Genomic DNA, 22,903 nt, shown 5'->3' with positions numbered 1-22,903 from the left:
TTCCCAATTGTCATCTAAACCTCCCTGCTCCCCTAACATTGCTAAAGAGAAGCCTTTGTTGGCTTCAAACATTGCTAAAGAGAAGCCTTTGTTGGCTTCAAATAAGCCAACTGCAGTGGGGAAAAAGCCGTTAGTAAATCAAGGGGCTGTAAAACCTATTAATTCCACTCATAGACACATATTAGAACGTAGGAGTATAGTAGACCTTCCCCCAGACTCGGCTAATTTTGTTATCATCCTGACGGGTGTGCCCCCTATTTCAGATGGGAAGTTGGAAAATAATGCAAACTTGAAAAATAAAGTCATCTTCTGGTTGAAAACTAATAGGCCCCTTCCTGCCCATCTAAATGGGGATATTATTTCAGTTAGAAGATGTAAGTGGGTGGGTCTTCGACCAAAGGATATAGAGGGCGATATTGTGATTATTAATTTTAGGGATCACAGAGTTGTTTCCCACATTAGTGATTGGTATTTGGGGAACAACGAGGGTGGAATTTCCACACGGAATCTCAGTTATTTTTATCCTGAGACTTTGTTTAAATCACATGCCCAACACCGTTCAAATAAAGAATTTCAATATTTGAACTGGACCAACTTCACTCCCTGTTCCCATGGCCCACCTATATATCCAGAGGTCTCGTTTAGACCTCATGTCCAACCCAGCTATAATACCATTACACACACCCCGAACTGGGTTAACCACAATTCTTGTTCTCTTGGCTATCCCATTTCATCAACCCTTCCATTTTTTCGTCAGCCCCATGGTTTACATTCCAACTCACACAATCTAGGTAATTACACCCAGCCAAATGAGTATTGGAAAATCCCGTTGAGTAATCTTTACGAACCCCTCTCGGGGCTGGAGTATAATGATTGACCAGCTATCCTACCTTTGGTTTCTGAGGTTAATATAGATTGTACGGGTATCGATGTTACCCCAGTCCGAGCATTGTGTCATGCTGATGATTCAAAGGGCCAATCACCTCAAAGTGTTAAGGGGATTTCTGCTTTCTTGAGTGGGACATGGGACATGAAACTGGTACCTGAATTGGTGTCACAAGCCGATTTAACTGCAGAGAATGTTGTAATGGTGACTGACAATCAGGAAGGCCTTCCTTGTACTATTGATTTAAGGAGTGATGATGTCTCTACACATGAAGCCTCCCCCTCACATGATGTAGTTTACACCTCCCCCAAAGATAATACTAAAGCACCGGTGGTGCTATGTGGTATTAAGCTTGGAATCTGGAACATAGCTGGCCTTGAGTCCCGTATGTGTATGCCGGATTGGGTGAATTTTATACAGCATGGCGATGTATGGTCCTTTCAAGAAACTTGGGCTCTCTTACCAATGTTTCTTACTAGTTATTTGAACTTTAGTAAACCAGCAACTAAAGGTCATAGAGGACGTGCCATGGGCGGCCTGACTGTTTGGGTTCGGCAGTATGAGGGTGTGGTAGCCGAGGAAGTCTTTATTGATAGCCCTGACATACTAATGGTTAGCATTAAATCAACAAGTGGATTGAATATTCTTTTGATAAACATATATGCTAGGGGCATCCAGGGTGGTAAAGTCTCCCCAACCATCCTCCTTTTGGACGATTTTCTAAGTGGTGTATCGGCAGTAGGACACAAGGTTGTCATGGGTGATTTAAATACCTGCTTTGAACCATTGAGTCATGACGACGGCCTACTTACTGAGGCCGAAGTTTTGGTTTGGGGGATTCCCCAGCTAGAGTTACCTCCGATAAAAATATGGTCACAAGCGGCTATTTTTATAAAAGGATTGTGCTTGGATCAGGGTTTGCGTGCTCTAAATGGTAGAGTGCGCTTCGACAGGCTGGGCAGACATACCTTTAGTAATGGTAGATTCAGCAGCCGTATTGATTATATATTATTGGATGTTAAGTTGTGGGTTGCTGTAGTGGATATGGAGGTCAAGTCTCGCCCGGAAAGTGATCATGACCCATTGGTGGTGGAATTAAGGGATTTTAGCTTTTCTGTGCCAATGAAAGTTATGTCTAACTCAGTTCAGGATGAAGTGGTACTCACTAATGATTCGAGAAGGGTACGTTGGCCAAAAATCTCTGTAGACGTTGATGCACGCAAAAAGATTAGATCCTTGGTTTCTAATACACTGGTAGAAATTTCCAAATGTGACTCACAGGAGGCTATTAATGCATCCATTACTGTTATCCATACTAGTTTGTTCTCAGCATTAAAAAAACTGTTTATAAAATCTATTTCCAAACGGGGTAACAGGGAGAAACTGAAAACTACGAATTGGTTTACTGATGAGTGCCGCCGAACTCATGGAGACCTGTTTAAGGCATTAAAGCTTAAGAATCCTATTTTAATCAGGTCCTGTAGGAAGGCATTCAACGTTGCAAAACGTACAGCCAAGGCAAATTGGGACGAAGAACAGTGGATAATACTAACAGAAGCATGTAGTTCTAGGAACTTGCAACGGTTTTGCATCTACTAAAATGGGGTTCATCTCAAGAAGATCGTCCTAGTCCAGCTTCGGTTGGTCAACAACAGAGGGTACGATATTTCGAGGAACAATTTAGGTGCCTTAGTAGTGTACAGGATAATATTATCCGTCCAGTATCGGCTGATCAACCCGAGTTTACGAGTAGTGAAGTCAAATCTGTTCTGCAATCTATTCCAAGGGGCAAGGCACCCGGTCCTGATTGTATTCCAGCTGACCTATTCCAAAAAGACCAGGATCTATGGGTTCCCTACCTAGTTCAATTGGTTAATGCCCTGGCTACCGGTGCAAGGGTTCCCGAGTCCTGGGCAGGGGCTGAAATCCTGCCAATATACAAGAAAGGTGACCGGTCGGTTCCCTCCAACTACCGGCCGATCAGCCTTATAGATGCGATGCAAAAAATCTCAGCCCGCCTTGTTCTTGGCAGGATTCAGGATTGGATTGATGAGTTCAATATCCTAACCCCTCTTCAAGCTGGTTTTAGGTCTCATGTGAGTACCTTAGACCAGGCCTTTCGTTTTATTCTTCTTTATTGGAAGACGTTTTTTTTGGGTAAAGGTAAACTCCACGCAGCCTTCGTGGATCTAAGGTCTGCATTTGACCTTGTTCCGAGGGCAGGTTTGTGGAAAAGTTTAGTAGAATTGGGTATGCCAGCTCCTCTTGTACGTCTCCTGGTGAATCTGCATGCACACACTTATGCCCAAGTTCGCTGGGGCAAACCAGGGGAGGCAACGGATAGATTTCCTGTTGCTAAAGGCGTTAGGCAAGGGTGTGTATTAGCCCCTACCCTTTTCTCTTTATATATTAATAGGGTCACCAAATATTTTGACAACTATCCCACTGATGCACCGTCACTAGCTGGAATGAAAATCCCCCTGCTCATGTTCGCTGACGATACTGTTCTAATCTCAAAAACTAGACAGGGTCTTCAACATGCCCTGATGAGGTTTGAACTATTTTGCAGCGAACATGAGCTTGAGGTGAATGTCTCTAAGACAACATTTATGGTATTAAGAGGACACAATTCAATTACAGCAAGGGTTACCATGGGGGGTACTTCCTTGGAACAAACTAAGTTGTTTACTTATCTGGGAGTAACATTCAGTGAGACCCTAAGTTGGTCCCATCAGGTTGATCTTATGGCTTTAAAGCATATGCAGATAGGAGGTGCCCTGATTAAAGAGCATAAAGGTTCCTTTACGCGGCCAATCTCGCCACTAGTTAAGATTTATGGATCAAAGGTTCTCCCCTCTGTTTTGTATGGGGCGGAACTATGGGGCTTTAGTAAGCTGGATCCCCTGAAAGCAGTCCAAAATAAATTCCTTAGGATGGCAACGGGTCTTCCACAGTCAACACCGCGGATCCCACTCTTGTATGATCTTGGGTGCCAGCCTGTGGAGGATCAGGCCAGGTTTCGTCCACTAGCATTCTGGTGCCGTCTTTGGACAACGCCGGAACTTCATTTATATGCAAAAGCCTGCCTGGAGGTCAGAGATCTTCCAGGCTCTTCTAATATAGGCTGGTTTAAGGACTTAAGATCCACCCTGTGTGCCATGGGGTATGGTGAACTGTGGTCTGATCCCGCATCCGTAACTTTTCCTTCTAAAAAGGATTTGAAACTACACTATTGGGACTGGGTGGTTCAAAAGAGACGTTCGAGCCTGAGCTCTAGTAATCTCACTGGTATGTTTGTTGCCGTTAAAGACGCTCCCATGCTTGAAAAATACTGGGATGCCATAACAGCCCCTGGACCGTAAACTATTCCACCAATTTAGATGCAGTTCGTTGCCTCTAAGGGAGTTTACCAAAAAGTGGGGCTGTAGTGGGACTGGGCAATGTCCTAAGTGCCCCGGCCAGTGTGAAAGTTTAAACCATTTTTTGTTTGTTTGCCCCTTGTATGTTGCCCCTAGAGCCAAATGGTTAAGTCCTATCTGTAGAAGCTTGGGAACGCGTTCGGCTGTTAATTCCAGTAGAATATTAAAAACAAATTTGTCCCCTCTAATTGTAACGGGTGTAGCAAAATATTTGGGATGGGCCTGGATTCTAAGAACCAGGTTCATTAAACTAACTTAGGTGTCCATCCACAATCCCTTGCGCTTTAGTTCATGTGCAGCCCATATTGATTTGTGATATCCTGGTATTCTAATGTGTTTTATCGAAAAAATGTATATTCATTCAAAAGAAGCCTGTATAAGTGATTTAATATGGTCTTAGATGTTTTTATCTTGTTTATATTAATTTTATATTTCTTGTGTATGTTGTAATGTATGTCTTTTATGATGTATTAATCGAATAAAGACTTCTTTGAATTGACCTTCAAATTGAGTCTGGACCCAAGAAGCGACACATTTAAATAGAGATGTCCTGACAGATATTTTGAAATTGGACGGTGCTACAAAAATCCCATGGGTGAAGTATGTTTATAACTTTCTTAAAGATATCGGGAGAGAAGAATATTTACAGAATCCCTCTGATATTTCAGTAATTTCTCGAAAAGATCTGAAGAAAGAGTGTTTAGCCCTTCTGGATTCCAATAGGACTGCTGTGGAGGTCCTAAAATCCTCTACACAGCAGCACCAACTGGTTTTAGTAACTTTTAAGATTCAGCCCTACTTAATTTATGTAACAAGCATCTATGCGCGATTTCTGCTCACACGTTTCAGATTCAACATCTTCCGCAGACTGGTTAGCTTTCCCACGATCAACAACTGGACACATGAGCTACCTCTCTGTCCCTGTGATAACACCTCTCCCCAGAGTACGATACATGTATTTCTTTTTTGTAAATTTTATGAGGAAATGAGGAAAATTGTTTTATTACCTCTATTAAGAGAGCTAGGACTTCGTCATTGTCGTGTGGCGATGATTAGCATTCAAGCTCTAGATAACCATGTATCTGTATCAAGAACAATTTTGTTCCTAAAAAATGTCATAACTATCAGGAAACGTAGGGACACTTAATCTGCACTTTACATATGAAATTATTTTTAGATTTTTAATTAATTGGTTTTAAATGAATATAATGACATACTGTATTTTATGTAACAATGTATTCATGATATTTTATTTGTACTTTTATGATTGCACTAAACAATCGAAAAAAGATATTTTGAATTGAATTTGAATAGCATCTATCTCTATTTTTAAATGTATTTTTACTCGTGTTAAAAAAATGCTCAAACTCTCATGCTGCTTGTAGCTTTTATTGTGTTTCCAGACAGGAACAACCACGAAGTGCCCTTGTCACACCATGCATAGCTCTCCTGTCTATAAGCTTGGTCTTAGAAAAAGCCTTAAACTTAGAGACAGGCGGGCTCAGGATACTTTAATTGATCATAGTGACTGCAAGCAAACTTTTGTGAGATAAGCGGGGCAGCTTAACCAAGTAACTATAAGTTATACATGTGTGATGAGCCCCAGCGGTAAGTTAAAGACGGGTCGAACACACTGTGACTTAAAAAAGAAAATTAAACTTTTGTTAGAGTGCTAGAATTCAACCCTGCCACCAAAACACTTTCTATTCGTATGGCAGGCGGATCGCCACCTCCCAAACAGTGGTGATGATCCGCCCGCCATAACACAACGCCCACATGCCATTTACCCCGCCATATTATGATGGCCGAGGCACCGCGGCGGACGGGAAGACCGTCCGCCGCTTTTCCGCTGGTCGACGAGTCGACCAGGCGGAAAAGGGGTATAATATGGTGGCAGTGTCTGCAAGACACAGCCATCCATATTATCATGCAGGCGGGGATATGCCTTTCCATGGCGGTGTTGCTGCAATGGAAAAGCATGTGGTGTCTGCATGTGGGGGCCCGTTGCGGGCACCCAGTGTGTTGGGGGGTAGGGGGTGCACATGGGTGGTACCATAGGTACCCATCTGCATTTGCATGCACAATGTGGCAGGCACTGCGTGGTGCCTGTCAGGTTGTGGATGCAAATGCACAACATGCCTGTTTAACATTGTGGCAGGTAATGAATACAGCACCGCCCGCCACAATGTTAAATAAACAGCCTGGCTGCTTCCTGTTCAGCTGATGGAGGAGAAACGACGTGGGACAGTGCGACGAGGAGGTAAGTGTATTTTTGTTTTTTACACTCCCTTAACCCCTCTCCCCCCTGCCCCACAGATCCGTGCCGGCTGCAACTGCTATAACAAACCTTTAACTGTGCCTTTTTTAGTGACTGTTTTGTGTATTTTATGATGAACTGCATTCACAAGCCAAATTCCTTTCAACACAGCACACAACCATCGACAGTTATTGGCTGCAGGCCCTGAAGGGTGGACAAACCCATTGGTGATGCACAACAGAAATGTGCCCACAGACGTTGTCCTTCAACTAGGCCTTGTGCACTACCACCACAAATAGAGAACCAGGCCACTTTCTTTTTGACCTTCCCTTTTAATTTTTCTCTACGTTATCTGATCTGACATGAAATCTGATGTTTTCACACTGGGCTTAATTTGCTTACTGTCTGACACATGTCATGCTGATACATCTAAAATCTGCAAATGCAACTTTTATTTCCCCGTTTATCTTTTCCTCCCTCCAGACAGATCGGCTCAATATTTGACATACCAACAGAAATATTAACCTAAATCTGCTAAATTCTATGACGATTAATCAAAAGTTGCCATATTTATCAGAATATGCACGCCTCCTCTTTTAAATATGCCCCTTCTTTAAGGAAGTACATGAATTTAAAAATACCAAAAGTAAGCATGCTAGGTCTTTGCTAAATGTCACCTTATCCAACCAGTGTTTCCAGAGTTACTAACAAATGACGCTATAGATATAAATACTGTCAAAATACAAAAAATATTAACCATTCAATGCTCACCAACTACATTTTTCAAATGCTAGTATTTCAAAAACTACTCAACAGATTTTAGCCAAAGGAAAGACAGGAATGCTTTCTGTGTATATGTTTACATTCATGCACAGTTTTACTTAAACCCTTACCACATATTTTGCTATAGTAATGAGCAAAGTTTCCTGTATGAACTAAAATGGAAAAACACAACTTTTTTCACACCATCCCTTAACTTCTACCTCACCCTACAGAACTGCACAAACCATGACCTTCCAGGCCATGACTGCATATACTAAAAGTGTGCCAAAGCTTTTCCAGATCCGTTAATGGGGACCAGCGTTATTGACAAATTAAAAATGTGTCTGGCACTGTGTAACACGTATCTTTAATATGTAAATCTATCTTTACTGAAAAAAAACTTACATTGATGTTATAGTTAGTTGTTGAACTAAGATAAAATCAATAACACTTAAAAACCCAATACACTGACATTCACCAGTCTAAGTATACTGAGCTAACTGTAAATTGTGCCCCCAACATGCACTGCTTATCACCTCATATATAGTATCAGTTATGACAAGTTAATTGACATCATTAAGGACCGACATGGGGGATACCTCACTGGGTACTGTGGTACCCATGACCCAAAATATTTTGTCATATAGATACGCTTTGCCTATATGCTGTGTTAAGTTAGCATGAGCTTATTAGAAGTTTAAACAACATTTTTCCTTTCTGCTGCTTTTGCACACGACACATAACTGTTGTTTTAGCTTTGAGCCTAGTAGAGCGCTTTGATTCACACTAGAATAATAATATGTTATTACTCTGAAAACCAGCTTTGCTTAGCGAGCTGTCTCTGTACAGTGAGTGCTGAAGCCTTCAAGGATAACTCGACACAGTGGTTGTTGTGAGGTTTGATCTTCGCACCTTCCTAGACATAACATACATGCAGCGGCAGCCAAATTCTGGCTTTAGGCACGTTTTATATTGCTTCATGCAGCGCACCCACACACACTTGATGGTGCTTCGCATGCAGAGAGCTGGTGGAAGATGATGTGATCCCTTACCACTAGGATCTTGAGGTATGGGGCCGCCCTGCTAAAACCCAATGAGACCTTCTTAGATATAATATAAATATACTAGTTAGGGAGGGTGAGAATTAGGTGTGTTTAAACCCTATTCATTTCAGCATTTTAGCATGTTGTCAACTTTTGCATTCTATGAACTAGTAACTATGCTGATTACTTTGCTTCTTATAATATGTTTGCTTGTATTATCTAGGATACTGCGCTTGAGAACCTTGCATTAGTAAATAAACATTTCAAATATGCTTGAGTCCTCATTTACTCATTGTTTTGAATTTAAATAATTGTATAACGAAAGAGTGTTCATGTGTTCCACGTTACCTGAGGTATTCTAAGTCCATGTTCTGGTTTGTCTAAGTATTGGGAGTTTGTAATGACCAATGAGACACTGTAGCTAGTCAGGTAGGGGATTTTGGGTACTAAGGTGAGTTTTGGCACACCCTAACTCACTGAGGTTCCAAGTCTCTATGCACAGTTCTGTAGGAGAACAGGATCCCTGCGACATAGGGCCCAACGTTTTGGTGGTCTTATTACATGACACTTGAGTAGTGTATCATTCGATCCTTAACTCCTCCACTATCGTTTCTGGAAAACGGCGGTGTCGGAAAAACCTACCTATTTTTATAATAGGTCTTTTCAAGCTTGAATCTTTCTAAACGGTTTCCTTGAATTACAACCCAGTTGTGCTACAAAGTTTGCTTTGTCCCTCTGTCTTTCTGTGTCGTTATGGCCGCGGTGAACATTCCGCAGCATAGTCGCATTGCGGTGCGCAACCGTTTGCAGCAATATAATGTTCCCGTGGATGGCATGGCCGTGATAATGGTGGTGAGTGCAGAGGTGGCTTACCCTTACAAAATCTTTTACTCATTGGTGACCTTCCCAGCTGTGGTTCCCAACTTCAGGTGTGTTCCACACATACACTCCCACTGCTGTGCAGAATGAATATACTCCGTATAGGGCACAGGAAGTACCTATTGATACTTGGCAGCACCGTGTTTGGTTTGATGGCGCCCTCCCCCACTCTTTAACAGCTCCAAGGTTAGGTCCTTTGTCCATTCCATGCGCAAATTGGCCTGTTTTGGCTGGATTTACTCCTCATCCTCAACACGGCGCGTGTACCGTAGTTGAGTTAAGACGACTACATGTGGTCGCACTTAGCGTGATTCGGTCGTTGGTACAATACATAACCTGTAATCTACCGGGCGGGGGCCCGGGTGGTGCGGCGCTTCCTACAGGACAGGGCGGCATGAAGCTCAGTCCCGTGATGGTCAAAGCAGTGATGGGCAAGCGTCCCCAGGATAAGGATGATTTTCCTTTCTGGCTTGCCGAGAAGTTTGACCAGCTGGAAGCAGTATTTCCTAACACGATTCCTGGTGAAAAACACAGGATTCTGACAATAAGCTTACCTAAAGACTTGGCCCCTGAAATCGGTGACTGCGAGACCTGGGGTAGAACATTTGCAGCGGTCTATGCGAGGTGTTACGGCACTCCATTTATGACTGTCCTGCCTACGGTCCTTAAGCGTGTTCAGGATGAGCACGGACCTGAGGCTGCGGTTGAATTGGGTATGCCCCTATGTAGCACCTTTGATGTGGTTTGCGATCTCGTTCTTGCTAATGTCAAGGGAGATGCATGAACTTTCAAGTAGCCAATGCTTTGCAGGCGCTTCCCGATGCCGGGAAACCCCATCAGCCAAAACAAGATTGGCCTAAAAAACAACAGCGACAGAACAGCGACAGAAACAGGAGTCTCGTCCTGCGTCTCCATTGCCTGCCCCCACTGAACGTGTTTATGACTTGCGCGATCGCGCGAAGATAAAATCACCTGATCGATTTCAGGTTTCTGATCAAAGCTCTCCTCGTTCTTTTCAGGATTCATCGGCCTCGGCGACTGGTGGTGGGGGAGGCGGCAGGGGTCGGAGTGGCCAGCAAGGACGCGACCAGCCCCGCCTGAAAGACTGTGCAGGCAAGCAGGACGGCTCTACACCAATGAGGCCCCAGTTTCAAAAGAAGAAAGTCACCGCTTTAACAGCGAGATATGCCACAGATAGTGAGAACGCAGCTTCGGAATCTGACATGGGCTCTGACCTTGCTGGACAACGCGGTGGAGATTACCATAGTGCGAGAGGCCCTGCGTCCACTACTAAAGGTGATAACGACTGACCGTTATGTTGTAGTGGAAACAGCTGACACTAGAGTTGCTCCCCCTGACAGACTTTATGAAATAGTCCTTTTGATAGAAGGTGACATACAGCGTACCATAAAAGGGATATTTTGGGAAAATCTTACGACTACTTATGACGTTTTGTTAGCGGAGGCTGACTGGCCCCCACCTTTTGTTCTCGCAGCTCAGCGAGGGGAGGAGGTAATCCTCCCCAGTTTGGCGCACACAGTCTCGAAGGAGCATGCGCTGAATTTTGCAGAAGAGTGGGCTAAGGCTCTAGCGCCGGCTCTGTACCGTACACACTGTGGTTGGGATAAATTTTCCCCACACCACGAGATTCCTTTGCGGTCTCAGCCACAGCCACAACCTCAATATCCCATTAGACGTGAAGCTAAGGCTTTCGTTGCGGAAATCCTTGAACAATTGGAATATCAAGGAGTGATTGAAACTTGTGTGTCACCAATGATTAACCCTCTTTTTACTGTGACCAAGCCTGACGGATCATTTCGTTTGGTATTGGATTACCGGCATTTAAACTCGTATTACCGTACCTGTGCAGTACAGAAAACTCACGGCTCTGCCTTAGTGGATAGTCTTGTGCGTAAGCGTTTTAAGACCACGCTTGACGTTTCCAACGGTTTTTATGCCCACCGTTTGGATGGTCTGAGTCACCAATGGACCTCCTTTACATGCGGCGGTGTGCAAAAACAATTTCGACGTTTATCTATGGGCTATAAAAATAGTCCTGGGGTATTTGCTGCCCGCATTGTCTCTCTCTTGGAGAGAATCGACCCTGATGCAAGCTCGTATGTGGATTACATTTATCTCAAAGTCGACAAACTTTGGGAGCATCTGTGTCGAGTTGACCGCTTAATTTGTAGCTTTGCGGACTTTGGTTACAAATTCAACTTTGCAAAGTCGCACATTGCAGAGTATACAGTGTTGTTCCTGGACTACGAGCACAACAATGAAGGCCGAGGACTAGCTCCTCACTTCTTGGAGAAATGCGCTCAACTGCGCGCTCCGACAACTCTGAAAAAATTACAGTCTTTGCTGGGATTTTTGAACTTCGGGAGAACATACATTCCTGAATATGCCCAGCGTATCGAGCCTTTGTATACTTTGATACATCCTACTTTTACCAAATCATGCTGGCTGCCTGAGAACTCAGCTATCCTGCAATCTTTGCGGGCTGATATGCTCGCTTCTAAATTCTTACTGACTCGTGACAACCACACCAACCTGGTGATAAGAATCATCACGGGGATGGTGGATTTCACTTACCTGACTTTTAACGAAGGAGGCACAGTACCTATTGCTTACAAGTCACACTTGTACACTTCGGCTGAAATGCGATTTTCCACTGTGGAGAAAGTTTTGACGGCTGTACAGATGGCGATTCTTAAGGAACGTGCTCTGTCACAGGGAAAACGCATGTTGGTTGTTGCCCCGTGTCCTGCTTTGGAGGCAGTTACGAAAGCCAGTGTACCTAATTCAAAAGCTTTGCACCCTTAGTGGATACAATAGGCTGCTTCATTGACGTCCCCGGATGTCACCTTTATTTTTGATGCCTCCTTACGGTCGCAGGAGTATTTACAATATGAGTTTGTTCATCCTGCTCCTTTAGCTATGCGGCCTTTGGAGGATTTCCATTACATCATTTACACTGATGGCTCGGCGCGGGTTGCACATGGCTCTAAGCACGCCTACGTTTCCGCTTGCACCATTGTGGTTGGTGCCATGGTGAACAATGAGTTCAAGTCCAGAGTCGTGCATACGCAGACTCTAGGGGACTGCACCGCACAATTGGCAGAGGTTCGTGCTCTGATGCTTGCATTGGAGTACGCAGCTCCTAGTGTGACGACACTTATTGTGAGTGATTCTTACTACTGTGTCCAGTCTTACAATGAGAACTTGTTCTTTTAGATTTAGAATGACTTTCATGATTCCAAGGTTAGCACAATAAAACATGAAATGATCTGGGTCCGGGTGGCTGAGCTTAAAGAGCAGTTGCCACTCGTGTTTGTAATTCACACTCTGGGTCATCAGCGCGTGGGAGTCCACGCTGTTGGCAACTTGCTTGCTGATGAGGCAGCAAAATCTGCGGTATCAACATATTTAGTTGCAGCTGTTACACGGTCCAAAAGTAAGATTGATGATGAAACCTTGGCGGCTGTTGCTGCCACTGAGAAGGGAGGTAAATATCCTACGGGGCTCCCTTCGAAGTACACATACCACTTAAGTCCCGATAAGGTTCCTTATGTGAAAATTCCTGAAGTTGGGGAAAGGTTGATTCCCAACTCGGATCGCAGAAATACATTGATCACAGCGGCACATGAAGGTGTTGCGTCTGCGCATGCGGGCGTTTCGGCCACTGTATCTCATTTACAACAGCTTTTTTGGTGGCGGGGACTGTACAAACAGACGCGCGATTATGTCCTTCAATGCGACATTTGCCAGCAGATTAAGCCTTCGACTGCTGCGCGTTTGCCCCAGACACAGTTGTACATATCTAATAAACCACTAGGTTGCGTTTATTTAGATCACTGCGGTCCTTTTTCTTCTGATACTGCATATAAGTACATCTTGGTCACAGTTGATTCATGCACACACTTTGTTTGGGTCTGGCCCCACCGCAGCGCTGATTCACGGACTGTCATAAGAGATTTCGCGTCTTTGTAGGGATTTTTGCCTGTGGTACCTTCCATTCGGATCAGGGTCCGGCTTTCGCCTCTAAGGCGTATAAGGATGCCATGATTTCAATGGGGGTCCAAGTCAAGTTTTCGTCTCCATACAGACCTGAGGGTAATAGTGTAGTGGAACGAATGAAACGTGACTTAAAGCAATCATTGACAGCTCGAGTTATAGGCACTGGCAGGAACTGGCTGGCCCATCTCAATGGCGTGCAGCGTGTTCTTAATATTCTCCCTAGAAGGTCTCTGGGTGGGCGGACCCCATACGAAATGCTCTTTGGTATCAAGATGTATGTACCAGACCTTGACGGTCTAGACTCGGTGGCTAGCGCTGCCTCCTTTGACGTACATGAACATTGCAATGTTTTACAGACTCTACAAAAGACAAGAGACAGTCTTGCAAAGGAATATTTGCCCTCCACTTCGGATGATGCGTTGCAGATCCCGGTAGTTGGCTGGCTACCCCAAGTTGGAGAACTGGTTCGGGAGAAGATCAAGAACAAGAAAGAATTTGGTCCCTCTTACCGAGCTCCGGTTCCTGTGCTTGCTGTGAAGGGCACAAGAACAGTCATTTTACCACCACTTCCAGGTCATAAGGAAAACAGGTATATCTCAATTGACAATGTCAAGATACACAGAGTTGCCGATTCTTCTTAGTATGACACCGGCGGTCTCCTGTTCTTCGATTGTGAGGAATTCTGTTTTGGCCTCTACTTCGAATGCTGATACGGAGGTGGCCCTTGAGATGCCTGCAATTTCTAGTCCTTTATTGAGTACATTGCCTGGTGCTCAACTTGACTAGACTACACTTACCCAACTGACTTATCAATGCCTGATTTGCAAATCCGTTTGGCCACAGAGTCCAGATTCTCATTTGACACTGTCAGGAAAGCCCTCACGGACTGCGGTCTATGCAAGTTTATTTAAAAAACATGTTTTGATTCCACCTTGGACAAATATTTGGCTGTTACTTCTTTCCATATATCTTTTTATGTCAATTGGTTTTGTGTTTTATTTTTTCCGAATCGTCAATGGACACTATGTCGAAGAGAGAACATGCATTCGACATCTAAATGGAACATTGGCACCCCTTTCCTCCTCACATTCTGCCCACAGACTGAGGAGAGACTTGGCATTTGTTAATATCACTGCTTGGCCTGTCCTAGATGGGATTGTATGGGATGCGTTCAATTTCAAATCCATGGCCCAACTGAGGTTATTAATGTCCCTAATGTTCTTAGAGTAAACATGGGGGATGTGGTGAAACAAAACATACGTTCTGATGATTGGGATAATCAGGCCGTGGAGGCATTGTTTTCTAATTTGAAATATTATGCTGCTTTTGATGCTCAAGATTTAAATTTAGATTCTGCTAATTATGGTGATTTATTTTTGCTTCCAACATTTTGGCAACCACTACTTACACAAAACTAGTTCCAGGAGGAGTACAGTAAATTATACACAGTGGGAGCATTGCCCAGCTCCTTTACAAGGCAGTTCAAGTATGTTTTTGAAAAAGTACAATTATTTTACTGACTTTAATCAGTCCAATCCCGCTTCATTTTATTTTAAAATGACAGAAAAGTCCATGTCCAAAGTTAGACTTACCGATACTAAGTTATTGAATTCGAAGTCCTTCCTAGACCAGCTAGCTGTTGGAGGCTACGAGTTGTGGAAGGAAACAGTTGACCTTAAATCAATTCGGGGTTCTAAAAGTTGGCAGGTGCAAGGCACTGAGGCTTTGCACCGTGCATGTCTCATCTCAAATCATATGTTATTTTTGAACTCTACCATTTCTCAAACAACATGCTTTGGATTGGCTTCTTCTAAAAAATTAAATACTCCTTCCATCCCTGATTTAGAAGAATATTCAGGTTGGGGTAATTTTACAAAATTTTCCATTAGGGAATTGCAAACTCTATTGCAAAATTCGTCCTTTAACATATCCAGTTTGGATCCTAAAGGTTGGCTGATGTGGCACAGAGGTGCTGATTTTGACCAATATCGTTTTCTGGGTTTAGCTGTTGGCTTCAAACAAGTCAGGACCGATCCCCGTTTTGAGAATGACCATTCTGTCACCACTTATTCAATAGGCAAATTATGTCAGAATTGGCTCAAACACTCTACCTTGGCATCAGTTAAACTGCATCTATCTAAGCTGATGGGTGATGTTGATTTGAATGATTTTATAAATGGCCCGGATAGTGGTAGATCAAAGAGATGGATATACGCGGTTTATAATGAAATTTGGAAAACATCACAGATTGAGGCGGCTACCCGCCTTAGGGCTATTGATCAAGCTAACTTGGAGAAAGTGCTTGCAGTTGTAGATAATAGCATTAACACACTTTCTTCCTGCATTTACACATTGGATAATATTGTATCATCTTTTGTTGATATTGTGCAAGATGAAGTGTCTGTATTATACCATGGTCAGAATCGATTGCGTTCCATTATGCAGTTTGCATGGACCCTGCAGACACTTAAGGCTGGAAAAGTGCCTTGGAATTACATGAATGTCTCCTCTCTCTTTGTCCCTTTTAATTTGACTGACAAGCAGCGTTTGCTTTCAATGAGAGATGCATGTTTTTCAATGTTACACATTGAAAAGTTGGAGTCTTTACCATTCTCTGTGGCAGAGGACACGGCTGCGACGTGGCTTATCCACGGTTTAATTACGTTACCGTTTGCTTTATTTAAAGTTACAAATTGTATGAAATATTTTGCCATTGGTAGATACGAGCCACTGGGTAGTTCATACCTCCATGAAGCCTGGTTGCTTCTTTTTACATACAGATGCCTTAGAGAAGGGAGGGAAGTTTATCTCAAAGGTGAGGAGTGCACAGAAACGCCAGATCACTCATTAATGTGTAGACATATCCAATTGCATGGCTCTTGCAAACAAGAACAGCCTAATTTAGTCTGTGTTTGGAAAGGTACTCCCGTTCCCGCAATCGTCCCCACTTTCACATTACTGGCAAACGGCAGCTATTTACTTTTAAATAATGAAGATTGTTGTGGGTTAATAAAAGGTATCGCTTATGTGGTTACAGTCAGTGAACGTGTGGTTTGCTGTAAAAATGTTTTGTATCCTCCCTCGCATGGGAACTCGGATGTTTCCATCTGGCCGAGAATTCCAACCTTGAAGGCAGAGTTCAATGGAATGAGTAGAATAAGAGCCCTATTGTCACAAAAAGAAGTTGCCCTGACTTCGGCTCGTGAAACATTTGTCCTTCACGTAGCCAACACCCGCACAGAGGTGCAAGCTTTATTAAATACTGACCTACCATTGCATTTCAGTGAACTGATTCATACAATCTTTAACGCGTCCTCCACATCGGGCCTCGCATATTTTTTAAAATAGTTAGCAGCGGTCTTGTGACTTCATTTGAAAAGATATTTGGAGTCATTCCTGCTATCTTCCATTCAATCTTTTCAAACCTGTTTGGTGAGTTTCCCGTTTTACTGGCGTTGGCTGCAGGCATTCTGGTGATATTTTGTTTTGTTAAAAATGGTCCCGACTGGCACTGTTTCGCAACAGGATGCTTGAATACTATGGCACGCTGCCGCTCGCCACCTTAAGTGTAGCGTATGGATTATCGTTTGGATTTTCCTATTTTACATGTATCCAGCCTGTCTTTCATTGCCTGAGCTGCCATTTCGATTGGGCCCTGGATTTGTGTCTCTGCAAGATGGTTTCTCCTGACATGGATTTTAATCATCTCATGAGTCCCTTAGTTGCTCATGAGTTGCTTTGTTCCGACGAAACGATTATGGCCTTGGCAGCGATGCATGGAGTACTGGGTCGTTGGAATATATTTGCAGCGGCGCAAGATTTCTTGGCGCACAGCTTTATAAGGACCAGAAGAAATTGTACTCTGAAAGCAGATTAATTTCACAATGCCAACATACTCCTGGAAAAATTGGCAGAACAAAATATCCAAGAAATTTGTTCAAAAGAGCAATAAAAAGAGCGTGGTACACCCTGAGGGAGGCCTTACTAAAACCCAAGACGAAAAATGAGGATTTGCCCTTAGTATGTGTGACAACTTTCTCGGGTAGAACTAATGAGATCAAGAAAATTATCAGAAAAAACTGGAACACAGTGAAATCGCTGGAACCACTCGCCACTGTCCCCATATTCGCACTGAAGAAGAACAAGAGCATAAGAGACAGATTGGTTAGAGCGGATACTATGAAGAAAAACAATAACCAACTGTTAGACCTGGCATCTTTGGTGTGGTTTCCCCTATCTTTTTGCCTCTACCTCCTGTATTTTTGATGCTGTGCTGGATTTCGTTTTTGCTGGTTTAGATGCTTTGGACACTCTGCCACTGCTGATCAGTGCCAGAGTGTAAGTGCTCCCTATGTAAAGTATTATTCTGATTGGATATACATGTTTGGCATATTTGTATCACCATGAAGTCCCTAGTAAAGTGCACTGGGTGTGCCAGGGCTGGTGATGACAAATGCTACTAGTGGGCCTGCAGCACTGATTGTGCCACCCACAGGAGTAGCCCTAAAATGATGTCTCAGGCCTGACACTGCAGTGCCTGTGTGCAGTTTAGAACTGCCATGTCCTCCTGGTCAGTGTCCCCACTGACCAGGCCTAACCCTTCCCTTTTTGTGCACATCAGCCACCCCTATGGAAGGCCCAAGGTACCCCCCTGGGTAGGGTGCAGTGTATGTAATAGGTAGAGCATGTACTAGTGCAGGTAACATGCTCTGATAGTGAATGGCAGCCATTTTCGTTTTTCACTATTGTAAGTCTATCTTGCTCCACAGATTAACATGGAGGGTGCTGGCTACAGTGGTTAACAGCATTTCTTCTCATAGGAACAAGATAGGACATACGTATCTAGTATCCCTGAACTCAGAATTTAATAACACATCTTTTAGGAAAGGTTGTTTTTAAATCCTGTGTTCGAGAACAGCACTTTTAGAAAGTTGCTGTTCTCTTGTCTGACCCTTCTGTGTGCCTGAGCCTGTTTGTGTATTGACTGTCTGGTTTGAGAGTGACAGGGGCTGGGGACTCCCCAGGAGGCTGGATGAGTCAGCACTAGGCTGAATGACTGCATTTGCAACTTGAGTGGTTGGAGGAGTTAGCACCTGGGCCTGAATAGGGCTGTGCCTGCCTTCCACAATGCTGGCTCCACCTCCTGCTGGGCGGCTGAGGACCCTGCCCCTCACTCTGAAAGGAAAGAAGCAGCCAGCAAAACAAAGTCCTCAGGAAACACCAGAACTGGTTCAGACCGGGCTCAGGGCCCACATGCACAGAGAGAACAAAGACTTTAGGGGTATAAGTACAGGACCCCTGACAACAGAAAATTAGATCATACTGGAATCAAGAAGGAACCTCTGCCAAGGAGAAAGCTGACTCTGAAGAAGGAAGACTGTCCTACTGTTGCTCTGCTGGACTGACCTGCTGTTGCTTTGCTGCCAAGGAGAGGGCAAGGACTTTGCTGTTGAGCTGTGTCCCCTGTCTTGAAGGAATCTCCAAGGGCCTGAGTGGAGCTGGCTCCCTGTTTTGAAGTCCCAGGAACAAAAGGACTTCACCCCCAGCTTCCCTGAACTCTGCTGAGAGAGTTCTATCATTCCTAGAGTGCTCGATCCAGTTGTGGGGCCTCTGGAAGTTGTACCTGTGCTGGGAAGCTTGAAACTAAGCTTGAGAGACTTTTGAAATTGAAAAGTGTCGCATCGCTCGCTTGCGGAGCGCATCCCCGACAGTGCGAGAAGTGTCTCGCCGCTACGAAGGCCGAGATCGTCGCAGCGCCTGACGCCGCTGCCAGAGCCGTCGCATCCTTCGTTTGCTGGGCGCACCAGACCGGTGCCGGAAAGTCGAACATCGCTGCGAGTGTCGTCGCAGAGCCTGTCGTCGCTGGGTGAGATCGCCGCACCGTTTGCTTGCGGACCGCATCACGTCGCTGCAAGCATCGTCGCAGAATCATCGCATCGAGGAGCTGCGAGAGAGAGGATCACCGCTGGACCGCGCATCGTCGCCCCGGAGATCGTCGCAGCCCCTACGAGATCGTCGCATCGTGCCTTTGCGCAAACAAACTTCCTACGGAACTGTAAGGCCCGGGTAATTTCTAGCCTTTCCTTAGACTAAAAGTGACTATAATCTACTATCATTTCAGTCTTAGCTACCTTTTTGTTTATTAATAGGGCTTAGCTATGCGCTTTGACAGGGTTTAGTGCCTTTTTACCGTTAGTTAGGCCTGTAGGCCCAAAACCAGAGAGCGGCCATTTTGGATGGCTGTCGCATCCATTTTAGATAGCTGCCTCGTCTGTGCGAGGTGCTTCCAGAGCAAGAACAATATTTAGAGTTAACTTACTATTCGCTAGTGGGAAAACCGGTCGAGACCGGCCCTTATCAAAGGAATGTATTTTGTTCACTGGTGGAAGACGCAACAAGCAGGTGGCCACTGCCGACGGCGTGAGAAGCCAGAGACTGGTACAGGAATTTGGTGGGAGTCGGCCTATGGTTGGAAATTTCCATAGCGAATGAGAGAGATATATTATCAGAGAGAGCAAGAAGTAGATAGAGAGAGAGCAACGTGCGGAGCAGACCGATGAAGTTGGTCCGAGAGCTGGTGATTAATTGCTAGCTTTTACTGAAGAGGAGAATCCTGTAAGGTCAACATGCAGGAGTGGTAGGAACAGAGCGAGTCCAGAAGAGGGTTCGAGTTTTGGAACCAAGGCAGCGTAGACGAGGCGTAGCGGTGCAGACGTGTATTCGTGAGCCATAGTGGGAGAGCAGAGTCCCGAGCGAGTGAAGACCCAAGACAGAGAGAGAGGGATCAGCTCCGCTGCTGAGATGGAAAGACGCATGTTTAAGGTGAGGCGTTCTAAGCTAGTGTAGAAAACGTATAACTAATAATCCATTTTTTCCTCCTTTATTAGGTTGTAGATGATGGCTAATTGCAACTATAATTATCTTGCTAATGATGTGTCTAATTGTATAAATAAATGATGTAATATCCGATTCATATGTTTGAGTGTTGTTTCCAAGACAGGACTAACCTTTTTTTATAACCAGATACTGGCAGGTTAGCAGGTGAGTGGACCCTTCTAGCAGGTAACTGAGAAATGAGAGATTGTGTAGCCTATGGCTGGAAGGAACTCCCAAATGTTCTAATGAGATAGCTCTTCTAAATTGAGAATGGTAAATATCGTCGGTGTGCCTTAGGTTTACCGCCGATCCCTATAGAATACACCATTGGGGAATAACAGGTTCACCAGTGGGCAGTATAGATGATATTGATCCCAAGAGTTAGGGAACCGTCTGGCGATGTTAAATCAAAAGTCTGGTGACTCTAAATCAGAAAAGTCTGGCGACTCTAAATCAGAAAAGTCTGGCGACTCTAAATCAGAAAAGTCTGGCGACTATAAATCAGAAAAGTCTGGCGACTCTAAATCAGAAAAAGTCTGGCGACTCTAAATACTGCCCTCCGATGCAAGAAGGGGTAGGTTGGCCCAGGTCAGACTATAAAGTAAGAATCATAGGATATAATACATGGAATTCCGTAGATGTTAGTTATATCTCTAATTGTATAGGCTTGTAAATAAGCCTCTTTTCACCTTCTCAGGTGAGTCTTCTGAATGTCTTGTAAATAGCGGCCTGAGAAGGGTGTGTTTGCGTGACAACTGGGTTAGCCATGGCTGGTGGCTGCCTATCCTAAAAATCCGGGCGTTACAGGAACCTACGCACCGGAATCCATACAAGTGGCCTTCCTCCCCATACAGATCGGATTCGTCGCAACACGCCCGCTGCTGCAGCGGGGCTGTCGCATCGCCTCCCAGGATCTCAGGAGCAACGCATCGCTTGTTTTCCACCGCACCAGCTTCTGCTTTTGAAACTTTGTTGCAACTAAAAGGTACTGTGAGTAAACGTGACGCAACTGTGAACTTTTCACGCATCTGTGGATTATTTTATCGCAACTTGAAGAATTTTAACGCAACCTTAAGAACTCTTTTGAAACCATATTCTTGAACTGTGTATGTTGGATTTTTGTTGTTTTGGTCTTGTGTAGTTTAGATTATATACCTTTATTTTTCTAAACCGTTGTGGAGTCAGTTTGTGGTGTTTTCACTGTGTTACTGTGAGTGTTGGTACAAATACTTTACGCATTGCCTCTGGTTAGCCTAGACTGCTCGTGCCAAGCTACCTAGAGGGTAAGCAGGGGTTATCTCAGAGGGTTATCTCCTTGCCCTGACTAGAAGCAAGGGTCCCTATTTGGACAGTGGTACCTACCTCTGCCAACTAGAGACCCCCAGTTCTAACACCAACAAATCCGGAATCTACTTTCACTGCCTCCCATTAAAGGTCACAAAAGATGTGGAAATTGCTCTGTATGCGCAAGCACTATAGAAGGATCAATTTTCACGTACCGGGAGAAATGGGTGAGACACGAGGAATTCACAAATTGCAACACCCATAATGTTGTATATGGAATTATGTGTCCATGCCCAAAGGTGTACATAGAAAAGACAACCCAGGCCATAAAAAAACGCATCACACAACATCGCTCCAGGATAAGATGCAGAATTTTGACTGCCCCACTGGTCCCACACTTTATTGAAAACCACCATGGTGTTGGAGACCTGAAATGGACGGTATTGAAACACGCAAAGGGACAGAATGCTGATACACTCTTGACAAGATTAGAGGCCAAAACCATTTTGTTGCTCAATACGGTTGATAATGGCTTGAACGAAATTAGTGAAATAAGCCATATAATATAATCCATGCACCCATGCAGGTCGGATGATTCTGTTACATCAATGCCCACCTGAACAGACCATCCATAGAAACCCACACAGTTTTGCTCAGAAGCACCAGGATGCCAAGCTTTGACTATGATGAAACCTGAAGTCTTTCCACCTCCCCTCTCCTCCACACAATTTTCCTTTTCTCCCCCGGTTTTTCTCCCCTGTCCCCTCCTTAATGCATGCTCAATATAATCACTGTTTTAAAAAAAAAGTATGATGACAATAGAAGGATCGAACCCATGCCGGAGCACACCTAGGATATGCCTGATTTAAAGATGGTGGGCGATGAGACAAGCCAGGCAAGGCGGCGGAACCAATGAGGAACATGTCTTGAAAATCGACATCGAAAAGGGACTAAAAAAGCAAAAGGAAGAACGAGCGAGACGCAGGTCGCGCTGCTAACTTCACCGATATCGGGACAAGCACCGGAAATGCCGAGACAGAGAGCGAGCCTCCGCCTAAACCGAGAACCGAAGAAGAAAAATAAGGGAAACAACGAGGTACGTCCGCGATATGTGAAGTGCAACGTTGCATGCAAAGATTGTCAGGGCGTGGGAGAGGCGTAACATCTAACACACCCTGGGCCGATATCACATGTAACAAATAATGTCCCAGGCACAAGGACCACCACACACTTGGGTGTCTTCCCTCATTACCACCCGGCTGGATGACTAAACTGTTAACAATAACAGCATGCTATCGACCCTCCCCAGACTAACATATTGTCCCCCTAGAGTGTTATCCCCATCACAGATTCCCCATTCCCGGCCGATTACTCGCACAAGACACACAAATGGGGAATTAAGGATACTGATCTCCTTTTCTTGCCCCCAGCACACACGAGTCAAAGAAATATCAAGATCCCCCAGAGGATCCCAGGT

The sequence above is a fragment of the Lissotriton helveticus genome, chromosome 5_1 (assembly GCF_964261635.1).
Source record: "Lissotriton helveticus chromosome 5_1, aLisHel1.1, whole genome shotgun sequence".
NCBI classification, from domain to species: Eukaryota; Metazoa; Chordata; class Amphibia; order Caudata; family Salamandridae; genus Lissotriton; species Lissotriton helveticus.
This window is presented reverse-complemented; position numbering follows the sequence as displayed.